Source organism: Gracilinanus agilis, chromosome 2 (genome assembly GCF_016433145.1).
Source record: "Gracilinanus agilis isolate LMUSP501 chromosome 2, AgileGrace, whole genome shotgun sequence".
NCBI lineage: Eukaryota > Metazoa > Chordata > Mammalia > Didelphimorphia > Didelphidae > Gracilinanus > Gracilinanus agilis.
Genome location: NC_058131.1, coordinates 49,697,029 through 49,707,419, shown reverse-complemented (window position 1 = coordinate 49,707,419; position 10,391 = coordinate 49,697,029). Strand labels below are relative to the sequence as shown.

At 39.1% G+C, this 10,391-nt stretch overlaps 1 long non-coding RNA gene across 2 annotated transcripts in view; it reads right to left on the bottom strand.

The window, feature by feature from the left end:
* Nucleotides 1–823: 823 nt before the first annotated feature.
* The window catches only part of LOC123236760, a 78,154-nt gene continuing 68,586 nt past the window's right edge, over nt 824–10,391 (bottom strand). For both annotated transcript variants that reach the window (XR_006505435.1, XR_006505434.1), the window contains one exon: nt 824–1,151. This is a non-coding gene — a long non-coding RNA (uncharacterized LOC123236760). The remainder of the gene's footprint in view (nt 1,152–10,391) is intronic.

Genomic DNA, 10,391 nt, shown 5'->3' with positions numbered 1-10,391 from the left:
TCTTCCATCTAGTGACACTGGCCTCATACCTATTGTACAAACAAGACACTCTGTCTTCTTGCTCTGGGCATTCTCCATTGCTATTCTCCATGTCTAGAATGATTTCCTTCCTCAGCTCTGAATACTGACCTCCTTGGCTTCCTTTAAGTCCCAAGTGACTTCCAACCTCCTACATTAATCTTTTCCCAACCCCTCTTAGTTCTGGCGCCTTCTCTCTGGTATTTATTTCCTATTTATCCTGTATGTAGCTTGTTTTGTATATATTTACATATGCATACAAATATATGTATATTTACTCTTTATTTACATATGTATATTATATATTTTGTATATATTTCTTTTGTATATATTTGTTTGCATGTTGTTTCCTCCATTGGACAATAAGTTTCTAGAGAAACTATCTATTGCCTTTTTTTTTGTATTTCCAGGACTTAGTACAGTGTTCTGCACATAATAGGTGTTTAGTGAATGTTTATTGATTGATTGAGATGAGTTTGAAGAGAGCTGGGAAAACTAGGAGGTGGAGTATTCCAGACCTGCATGATGGCCAATGAAAAGGAAGAGATTCATGAAGAGTGGGAACAATAAGGAGGTCAGCAGAGTTCAAATGTAGAGTTCTTGGAGAGGAGTATGATGTAAGAAGCCAGGACAGATAGGAAGGAACCATGTTGTGAAAGACTTTAAAAACCAAGTAGAGGATTTTATATTTGTTTCTGGAGATGAGGGGATAATATGTAAATATATCAAGATAATATCATATAAATATAAGATATAATATGATATAACATAATAAATAAATGAAATTAAAAAATAAGGAGTTTATTGAACAGGAAAGTGATGTGATCATATCTGTGCATGAGGAATATTTAGGAAGTCAAGTGAGAGGAGACTTGCTCTGTCCACTGCACCATTACTTTTGAAGTTGTATTCTGAGGCACATCATTTCATAGGATCCTAGAATGAGACCTAAGAGGCCACTTAGTTCTATCCCTTCATTTTGCAGATTACAAAACTCTGGTAAAGTTTAAATGACTTGGTCAAGAGTATAAATGTCAGGGAGGAATTTGAATCCAGGTGCTTTGGCTTCTTAGCACAACATCAACTTAAGCAGGACTTCCATGACCTTAGTTTTGTTCTTGCTAGTTGCTTCTCTGCAGGGAAAAGAAATCCCAACATAAATGTTAGTGAAATTATATTAAAGGATCCACTACTTATGGAAGGTCTCTAAGGCTGGCAATTCTAACTCTCTAATTCCCTGGTAAGAAGATCAGTTCCAGAAGAGCCAGTCTTCTGGAAGAGAACAGGTCTCAGTTCTTTTGGAAAGTATTCTTAGCAGCCAGATGTATTCCTTGGCCTGCCCTCTGCTGAGTTAGAGATTTTCAGTCTTGCTGCCCTTGAAGTAAAGGCTCTATACACATTACTTTACTTAGCATGCCTCACTTGGGAGTAGAGTTGGGAAAAGGATGTGTTTGACAAGAATTTGCAGAGAAAGCAGTGCTGAATCCAGTGCTAAGTGGAGAGATCCTCCTCCAGCCTCCATTTAAGGACAATGCCCAGGTCAGCCATCTTTTCATTTCCTCCACAACTGTGTTAATTTACATCTCTTCATTATACTATCTTTAACCTCCTCATCAGGCAAAATCACACCAACTTTGATACTCTCCCCTCATCATTACCTTCTCCCCCTGGGAACTCCTTGATTATTAGCTTCAAACTTCCATTTTAGAAGGGCACCTAGGCCAGCCATGACTTCATTTCCTACCCAGTTGCATTCCTTTGAACCTTTCTATCTCCATCCATTCCCCCTCATTAGATACCTTCCCTTCTCACCCTCAAATTTTCAGTTTCCCTTATTGTATGATGTTCCTCTATTAGACTATCAACTCCTTGAGGCCAAGGGACTTTCTTTTTCATGTTTATATTCCCAGAGTTTAGCACTGTGCCTCAAACAGAATGGGCACTTAATAAATGTTTATTAATGGATGAATCTTCAGGTCTTACCTCTCTGTCCTCCTCTAGATAGGATGGGAAGGGATTGGGGGAGAATCACACAGAGCTGAAACTCTGAATAGGGGAAGGATAAGAAGAAAAGAATAAAATATGTATTTATTAAATATTTACTATGTGCCAGGTCCTATGTTAAAGGCTTTATAAATATCATCTCATTTAATCCTCACAATCATTCTGAGGCAGGAGATTCTATTATCATCTCCCTTTTTAGGTGAGAAAACTGTAGGTATACAGAGGTGAAGAGACAAGGTCACAATATTGATGAAATGAGATAATTGGAATGAAAACCCAATGAAACCCAGAGAAAGGATGTGAGCAGGTAGGTGAGATAGTGCCTAAAATACTGAAATTGGGGTAAAAAAAGACTCAAGTTGAAATCCTATTTCAGACACTTAGCTATTGGCTCTGGGGACAGTTAACCCTTCTTGCCTCAATTTCTTCATGTATAAAATTGGAATATTAAACAGCACTTACATAGGTTTGTCATAAGGGCTAAGTGAAGAAGCATTTTTAGCATTTACTATGTATCAGGTCATATGTTAAGATCAGAGAATGTAAAGAAATGCAATATATATATAAATCCTTCAGGTGCTCATACAGAAACCAGACAAAGAAGATACATACAAAATAAACTGGAGGTAATGACTCAAAAGTATAAAAAGCTCTGCAAACATTGTCATTATCGTCATTAGAACCAGTCAGGAAATCCAGAATTCAAATGGTGGGGCCAAGATAACCAAGTGAAGCCAGCATTTTTGCTGACTTATCCTAATATATCCCTTCTTCAACAACTTTAAAAACACACCAGACTGAATTCTTCTAAGTGGAAAAGTAAATAACAAAATCAAAGTGAGTCACTTTTTCCAGCCCAGGGAAGCTTAGGAAGATAGATAGGTCTGTAGACACTGAGGTGGGTACTGATTGGGAACACAGCCCAAGGAAAGCAGAAACTGCCTGTGGAGCAAATGCAATGCCCAGGGACTGTGTGGGGACTGAACAACCAAGTCAGGAAGAGATTCCAAGGGACTCCTGGACTATCCAAAGGCACAAGGCCAAGCAACATTTGGCAGCTCTGTTGCCCATTACTCAATTCCAGTTTGCAATTCAAGGATTGAAAGAAATGGTTAAAGTCATAAGGGAGCAGGGAATCACTTGAGTGAGGTCTAGAGCACAGACTAGGAGGGCAGTGACCCAACCTCTCCCTTTATAATACTATATTGAAAGTACTGAAAACTTATAAGCCCCTATATCAAGCTGTGAAAGCAACAAAAAGACATAAAATACAGAAGCTTTGGTCAGACATCCACCTTCACACACACACACACACACACACACAAACTACTTGGTGATCAGAGTCCAACTCTAACATAAAATTCAAAGTACAGAAATAGACCATAAAAAAGAGCAATTAACAACAAAAAATCTAATCCTTAAAAAACTGCTATGGTTACAGGGAAGGTCAAAACACAACTTCAGAAGGAGATAACAGAAAAAAACAACACATTTATGAACAAAGCTTCTAAGAAAGATGTAGACTTTCTCCAACAAGAATTCTTAGAAAAGCTAAAGAAAAAAAAATTTTTAAAGAACAAAAAAATTATTTATATGTGCATTCCTGAGAAATTGCCAGTCCCCTTTCCAGACACATTCCAATCCTGAGTGAACATTCCCATTTCACCAATACTCTGGAGTTGCTCTGCCTTCCTGGAAAGGCATGCAGAATGATTGCTGGAGTTTGGATGGGCAGCAGAGATGGCCTCAATGTTTCCCTTTTTCTCCAGAGGAAACAAATAAGACAGGGCTCTGTGATTCTTCCCTTGGGTGTTATTTTGAAACAGGAGGCCCATACACTTAAATTCTCCTTCAGGGCTGTCCATTCCTGGTGGCAATGGGACTCCATGGGTAGTGGGTTGGCAAGAAGCACAAGCATAACAATTGCTTTTCATGAAGGATCTGAACACTGTTCTTTATGTACTCTACTTTTTTTAAGCCTTTTAGTTTTAGAATAGACAAGAGGGCAGATTAACCTTACTGCCACCATCATTGTCCCAATGCTGGTTCTGCTGCTTTTGCTACTCCTGCCCTTGCTCTTCTCAGTGTCACAGATTTTGGTAGGATTGTCCATGATAAGTAGCTACTCAAAATAGCTAAATCCTAATCTAGTTTTGTTGCTTTCTACAATAATATTAAAGGAAGATGTGTCTCAAAAATTTTTTTAATGTTTTGGGATCCTTTCATTGTTTGAATTCCTCAGAAGCAATAGTTAGAACAGCTTCTTACTGAAAAGAAATTCTGTATTCTTTTTGTCTATATTGAATTAATCAACCAAAAATTTAAAAACACCCTTACTTCACACTAAGTAAGGGAGTTCACAGTTACTTAGTTGGAGAGCTCTACCCTTTTAACTCAGTCAGAACCTTGTGAATCCTTTGATAAGAGGTTCCACCTTCAGAGGATAAGAGGTATGGATCCCAATCTTGTGAATCCTATGATCAGAGTTGACACCTTCAGAGGTGTTTGATAAGAGTTGACACCTTCAGAGGATGAGAGGTGTGAATCCCACAGACACTGCCACCTGGGCAGTGCTAGATGATTTGGAAACTGTGATTGGCCCCTGTGAAGAGGGGAAGGGACAAAAAAATCACCATAAAAGTAAGCCCTGAAACTCCCTCAGAGCAGATTGTCTATGAGAAGATAGTCTGAAGAGATTATATTCTGAGGATAATCTTTGAGGGAGCTTTGCTGGAGACTGTGGCTTGGATTGTGGGCTTGGAGTTTGGCTTCTACTTAAACTCTGACTCCTGGACTACTTCATTGGGTGAATGAAAAACTGACTCTTTTCCTAGTTTCCTAAGACACTAGCTTCCATCTTGGAGGAGTCTGTGTGGTTACACACCACCAGCCTTCCTGGTTGAAACCTAATTAATCTCTGCCTGGATAAAGCAGACCCAGAGTTAACATTTAGGTTGATAGGATAGATAACTTCTCTAAACTCTTCACATTTCTCTACTTTATTGTTTCCTCTCGATTTTCTAAATATTTATAAATAAATTTCTGACTCAAGATATATTAAGTATTGGAGACTACATAATTTTATAAAAATGTTGTCCAACCATTAATTTTCACCTTTACATTACTGAGCACTGGTAGTGATAGACTTGTACCACAGATACTGAACTCTTCAATAACAACAGCTAGAGAAGTCTCACTCAGAAAAGGAAAAAAGGCCCAGGAATTTTCCTAAACAGATTAGGAAAGAAAGGCTAGAATTTTTTTTACTAAATTCAGGGTCAAAATATTGCAACAAATCAGAGGGAATAAGACAAGATTCCTCCAGGTTCACCCTTGCATAAACTATTGAGCTCTTGGAAGGATCCCAATTTTCTAAAAGAAGATGGTATGTCAAAGAAGGAAGCAATGAGATTGTTTAAAGCATGAGCAGTAAAATCCTTTAGTTGACCAAGATTTGGTTTATTTGACTTTAAAGTTTTGAAAGAACTAAAAGTGACCATTGGCCATAAAAATTCTAAAGAATACTCCTATTGGCTCCTTTGGGCACACCTCCTTGACAATTCTACCAAAGCTACTAACCCTGACAATAGTTTGGTTGACTCTTAAAACCCTGACACACTGCCTTCATTGTCCTCTAGTTAGGGGGCTATTCCTTCTTTAGATCCAGACCATTGTGACTTGACTCCTTCAGTTCCTCCTGCTAAACCATTACTTAAATCTAGCAAGAAAGACACCCTGTCATCTTCCCACCTTCCCTATGAGGGGGCTCCTCCTCCTTCTCTTGATCCAGGCCAGGACTTGACCATTTGGCCCCTCCCCCATCAGACCCCGCTCACCCCTCACTCTTCTCATTTCCTTTCCTCCCAGCCTACCTCTCTACCCTACCCTACCATCTGACCCTTACCCCACCTACCCCTGTACTTGTTGCACCCAATCTTTGCCTTGCCCTGCCCATTTTCTCTCTTACCTTGCCCAATTTCTCCCTCCCCTCTACCCAACCTCCACACACCTCCCCCCCAACTCTCCTTCTCTTTTCCCTTTCCCACTCTCCACCTCCTTCCCCTCCCTTGTCTCCTTCTTTTGGCCTTCCATTCTCATACAAGCCCTTCCCATTCTACCCAATCTCTTCCTCTCCCCCCACCCTCAATCAGTCTTCCTTTTCCCTGACCATGACTAACCCCTTCCAACCCACCCAGCATCCACCTCTCCTTTCCACCCCCACTCCTACTCAGTACCCTTTAGCCCTGTCTCCCTCCCTCCCTCCTGATCAGCTCTCCCTCCACACTCAATCTCTCCTTCCCCTTCCCTCACCTACTCAACTCTAACCTGAACAACAAGTCAGACTCCAGTAATCACAGACAACTCAAATACAGGCTTGTTCCCTCAAAGGAATGTTACCACTTATGATAAATGAGGAAACAGTCAATATTAAATATCATACACCTTTTTCACCACAAGATGGTGAAAGATTCAAGGAAAAGACCCCTTCCTTTGAGGATGAACCCATAATAGCAATGAAAAAGTTTGAAAGCATTTATAGAATTTACAATCCAAGATGGGTAGGCATTAATGATTTCCTCCATGTCCTGCTATAGGAAAGAGAAATGAATAAAGTCCTTTCTCTTATCATCCAGGCCCAGGGAGAGGGTACAATTCATTGGCTAATTGAAAAGCTAAATTGGGACCTGAATTCAGCCAACCTTACAAACATCTATGTCACGCTAGAAATGCAATACTAAAAACAATTAGAGATTGTTCTGACAGGCTTAGTAACTGGACTAAATTTGAAGATTTGAAACAAGGTGAAAATTCGAAACCGTCTCAGTTCATGGATAGACTTGGTGAACTAGAATGCAGATATCTTGACTTAGATCTTTCTATGGGAAATGATGTTAGGCACATAAGGCACATATTTTGTAAATAACTGCTCCAGAGATATAGAGGGATATTTTATGACAAATTGCCTTGACTGGACCTATGGATTCTAGGTTGGCTCCCTGTATGCTTTAGGATCAATCACTTTCTTTAAAAAATATATACACACACATGAACTATATATGCATGTATCATATATATGTGTATATTTTGTATATGTACATGTATAGGCATATATATTTTTTCTGAATTTAATAAACACCAAATAGATAGGAATTTGCACATACATAAGAGCATAGAAAAAGTAGATCATACACTAAACTACAGGCCTCAACTGTATAGAACTTAATGAAAATTTTGTGAATGGTAAAAATAATGGTGATTTTTAATTTTTTTTATATTTTAAACCTTTAACTTCTGTGTATTGACTTATAGGTGGAAGAGTGGTAAGGATAGGCAATGGGGGTCAAGTGACTTGCTCAGGGTCACACAGCTGGGAAGTGTCTGAGCCTGGATTTGAACCTAGGACCTCCCATCTCTGGGCCTGGCTCTCAATCCATTGAGCTACCCAGCTGCCCCCAAAAATAATGGTTTTGATTTAAAGAATGTGGATATGCTTGGTGTTGCAAATGGAGAGGGAAGTGATGTAAAGATTAAAATTCCAAATATGTTGGCAAGGGAAACAGAGGAAATGAACAAAAATCCTGCTTCCTTGCTCCATTTAAGAGATATGCCTTTCATTTCTCCAATTCATGGAATTGTACATCTTAAATCTCATAAGCAATTCTCGAGTTAATTGAATTTTAGTTCTTCCAAAGCCTGTGTCCATTTCACTGAAGTTTCTATGTTTTTTCTTGGTCTTCCTTTATCTTCTTCTGATCCGTTTGCTTTTTGTTCAATTTCTGGATAGAAGCTGTCTATTGTGGTTTCTATTTTCTTTTTCTGTTGTTTACTTATATTTTTCCTTCTTTCTCCCCTGTAATCTACTATAATCTTGGTCCTATGATCATTTTTTTATGTGTGTGTTTGGGCTATTCAGTCCTAAAAGGACTTCTTCTCTGTATTGTTGATTAATTAGGTTAGTGGGACCTGAGGCCAGATTTTCCCCAGCTGGTGCTAAAAGCTAAAGAAGTGAATTTGGCTACTTTCATTGTTGTCTTTGGGGGAGGGGTGTTGGAGCTTCCCTGCCCTCTGAGAAAAGATGTCAAAGAACCACTCATACTCAATAGAGAACACACACATGCCAAACAGAAGTTAAAGCAGCCATGCTGCCATTGCCAGCCTTAGGCATTCCTGATCATAATAAGCCATTCCTTTTATTTATACATGAAGACAAAGGAATAGCCTGTGCAGTCCTCATGCAATATTTAGGTAACAACCTTAGACCCATAGCTTATTACAACTCTACCCTTGATCATGTTATCCAAGGAATGGCTTCCTGCTTGAAAATCATTGCCACTGCAGCTCTAATGGTTAGGAAAAGTTCAAAGCTCCTTCTGGGAGGGGATCTGAAATTGTATTCTGAGCACCAACTCGAAACCACACTGCAGAATGCAAGTCTCCAAGCTTTTACATCACAATATCTCTCCCAGTACCAAGAAATCCTACTAACAAATGAGAACACAACCTTCCATCAGTGCAAGAACATCAACCCAGCAAGTTTTATCTCTGTGTGACCATTAGAAGAGGATAGTCTTCACAGTTGCAGTGAAACCTTAGAGATCATGCAGAAGAACAGAGAGGACTTATCAGACACACCCCTGGTCCAAGCTGAACTCACATTGTTCTGTGATGGTTCAAGTTACAAGGTTGATGGGAAACAATTTATAGGAGCCTCAGTTACCACTCAAGACAAAACTCTATGGTTCACAGCACTTGAGCCAAACATCTCAGCTCAAGGGGCAGAAATTATAGCAGTAACACAAGATCTCGAGACAGCAAAAGGCAAATCTGCTAACATCTACACAAATTCGCATTACGCTTTCAGAGTAGTGCATGCATCAGGTGAAATCTGGAGAAATAGAGGATTTGTAAATTCAAACAGGAAAGCAATCGCCTATGGGAAACTGATCAATGAATTAATTCAAGCTACACAATTACCATCCCAACTTTCTGTGATGCACTGTCAAGCACATCAAAGAATTATGGGGCCAGTACAGTTAGGCAATTACCAGGTGGGTATCAGCAGGAAGTTTGCAGCTAGATTTGGAACTAAGCAAATATTACACTTGTCTTTAGTAGATAGAGATCAATTACAAGAAGCTTACTCTAAAGAAGAAGTGAAATATTGGCAAGAAAATCTTGGAGCAAATCTAGTAAATGGAGTGTGGATGTCTATCTCGAGAAAACCATTTCTGCTGAAATTACTACACCACACATTGTGCACAGCTATTCACAGAAAGGGTCATTATGGAATTCTTGCAATGGTTGATACAATTATAAAAAGTTGGATCACAATTGGCATTACAACAGATGCCAAGATAGTGTGTTACAATTGCAAAGTCTGTATGGAATACAACCAAGCCATCACTAAAGCAAAGGCTTTGGGAGGGAAACCACTAGCATAACTCCCTTTGAATGCTTGCAGATAGACTTTGTCACAATGCCAAAATGCCAAGGACTCAAATACATCGTAGTGATAGTGGATAAACGAACTAAATGACCAGAAGCATTCCCAGCCATGTGAAATAATGCAGCATTTGTAGCTAAGATCCTACTTAGAGAAATAATACCCAGATTCTCCATTCCTGCAATAATTTTGTCTGACTCTGGTAGTCACTTTGTCAATTCCATTCTTAATCAAGTCTACCATGTATTAGGAATCAAGAGACACCTATGTTCCATATATAGACCACAGTCCTCAGGACACGTGAAAAGGATGAATAAATGTCTCAAAACTGTGTTATGAAATCTATGTGCAGAGAACCATTTGAAATGGCCAGATGTCTTCCCCATGGCACTTTTTCATCTACTTGGCCAACCAAATAGTTCTACTCATTCATCTCCATTTGAGTTACTATATGGGCAACTACCATGGCATGGAAAAGCTCCACAAGACACCAATTATCTATCACACCTTGGCATAGAGTGCAAGATCTATGAATACATCACTCTACTAAAAGAAAGTCTAGATGAACATCAATGCTTAGCCTAGATCCAACAAAGAATTCCATTAGATTTTTGCTTACATGATTTTAAACCTGGATCAGTATTAGAAACAAAATGGTACGGTCCATATGAATTAGTATTAGTGACACATACAGCTGTAAAAATCAAAGGTAAAGAAGCATGGTATCATTACATGCACATAAAGTCCTCCAAAGAAAGACCTCAACAACAAATTCAACAAGAAAGTACATCCAAAAAGCCTCAACAAAATGAATCAGACTTAGAGACAGAGCCTCAAACATGAAAAGACCTAATCACAGATACAAATATAGATGAAACACAATATCACACAGACAGGCAAGACATAGACCAACAAAGGGAGCAAG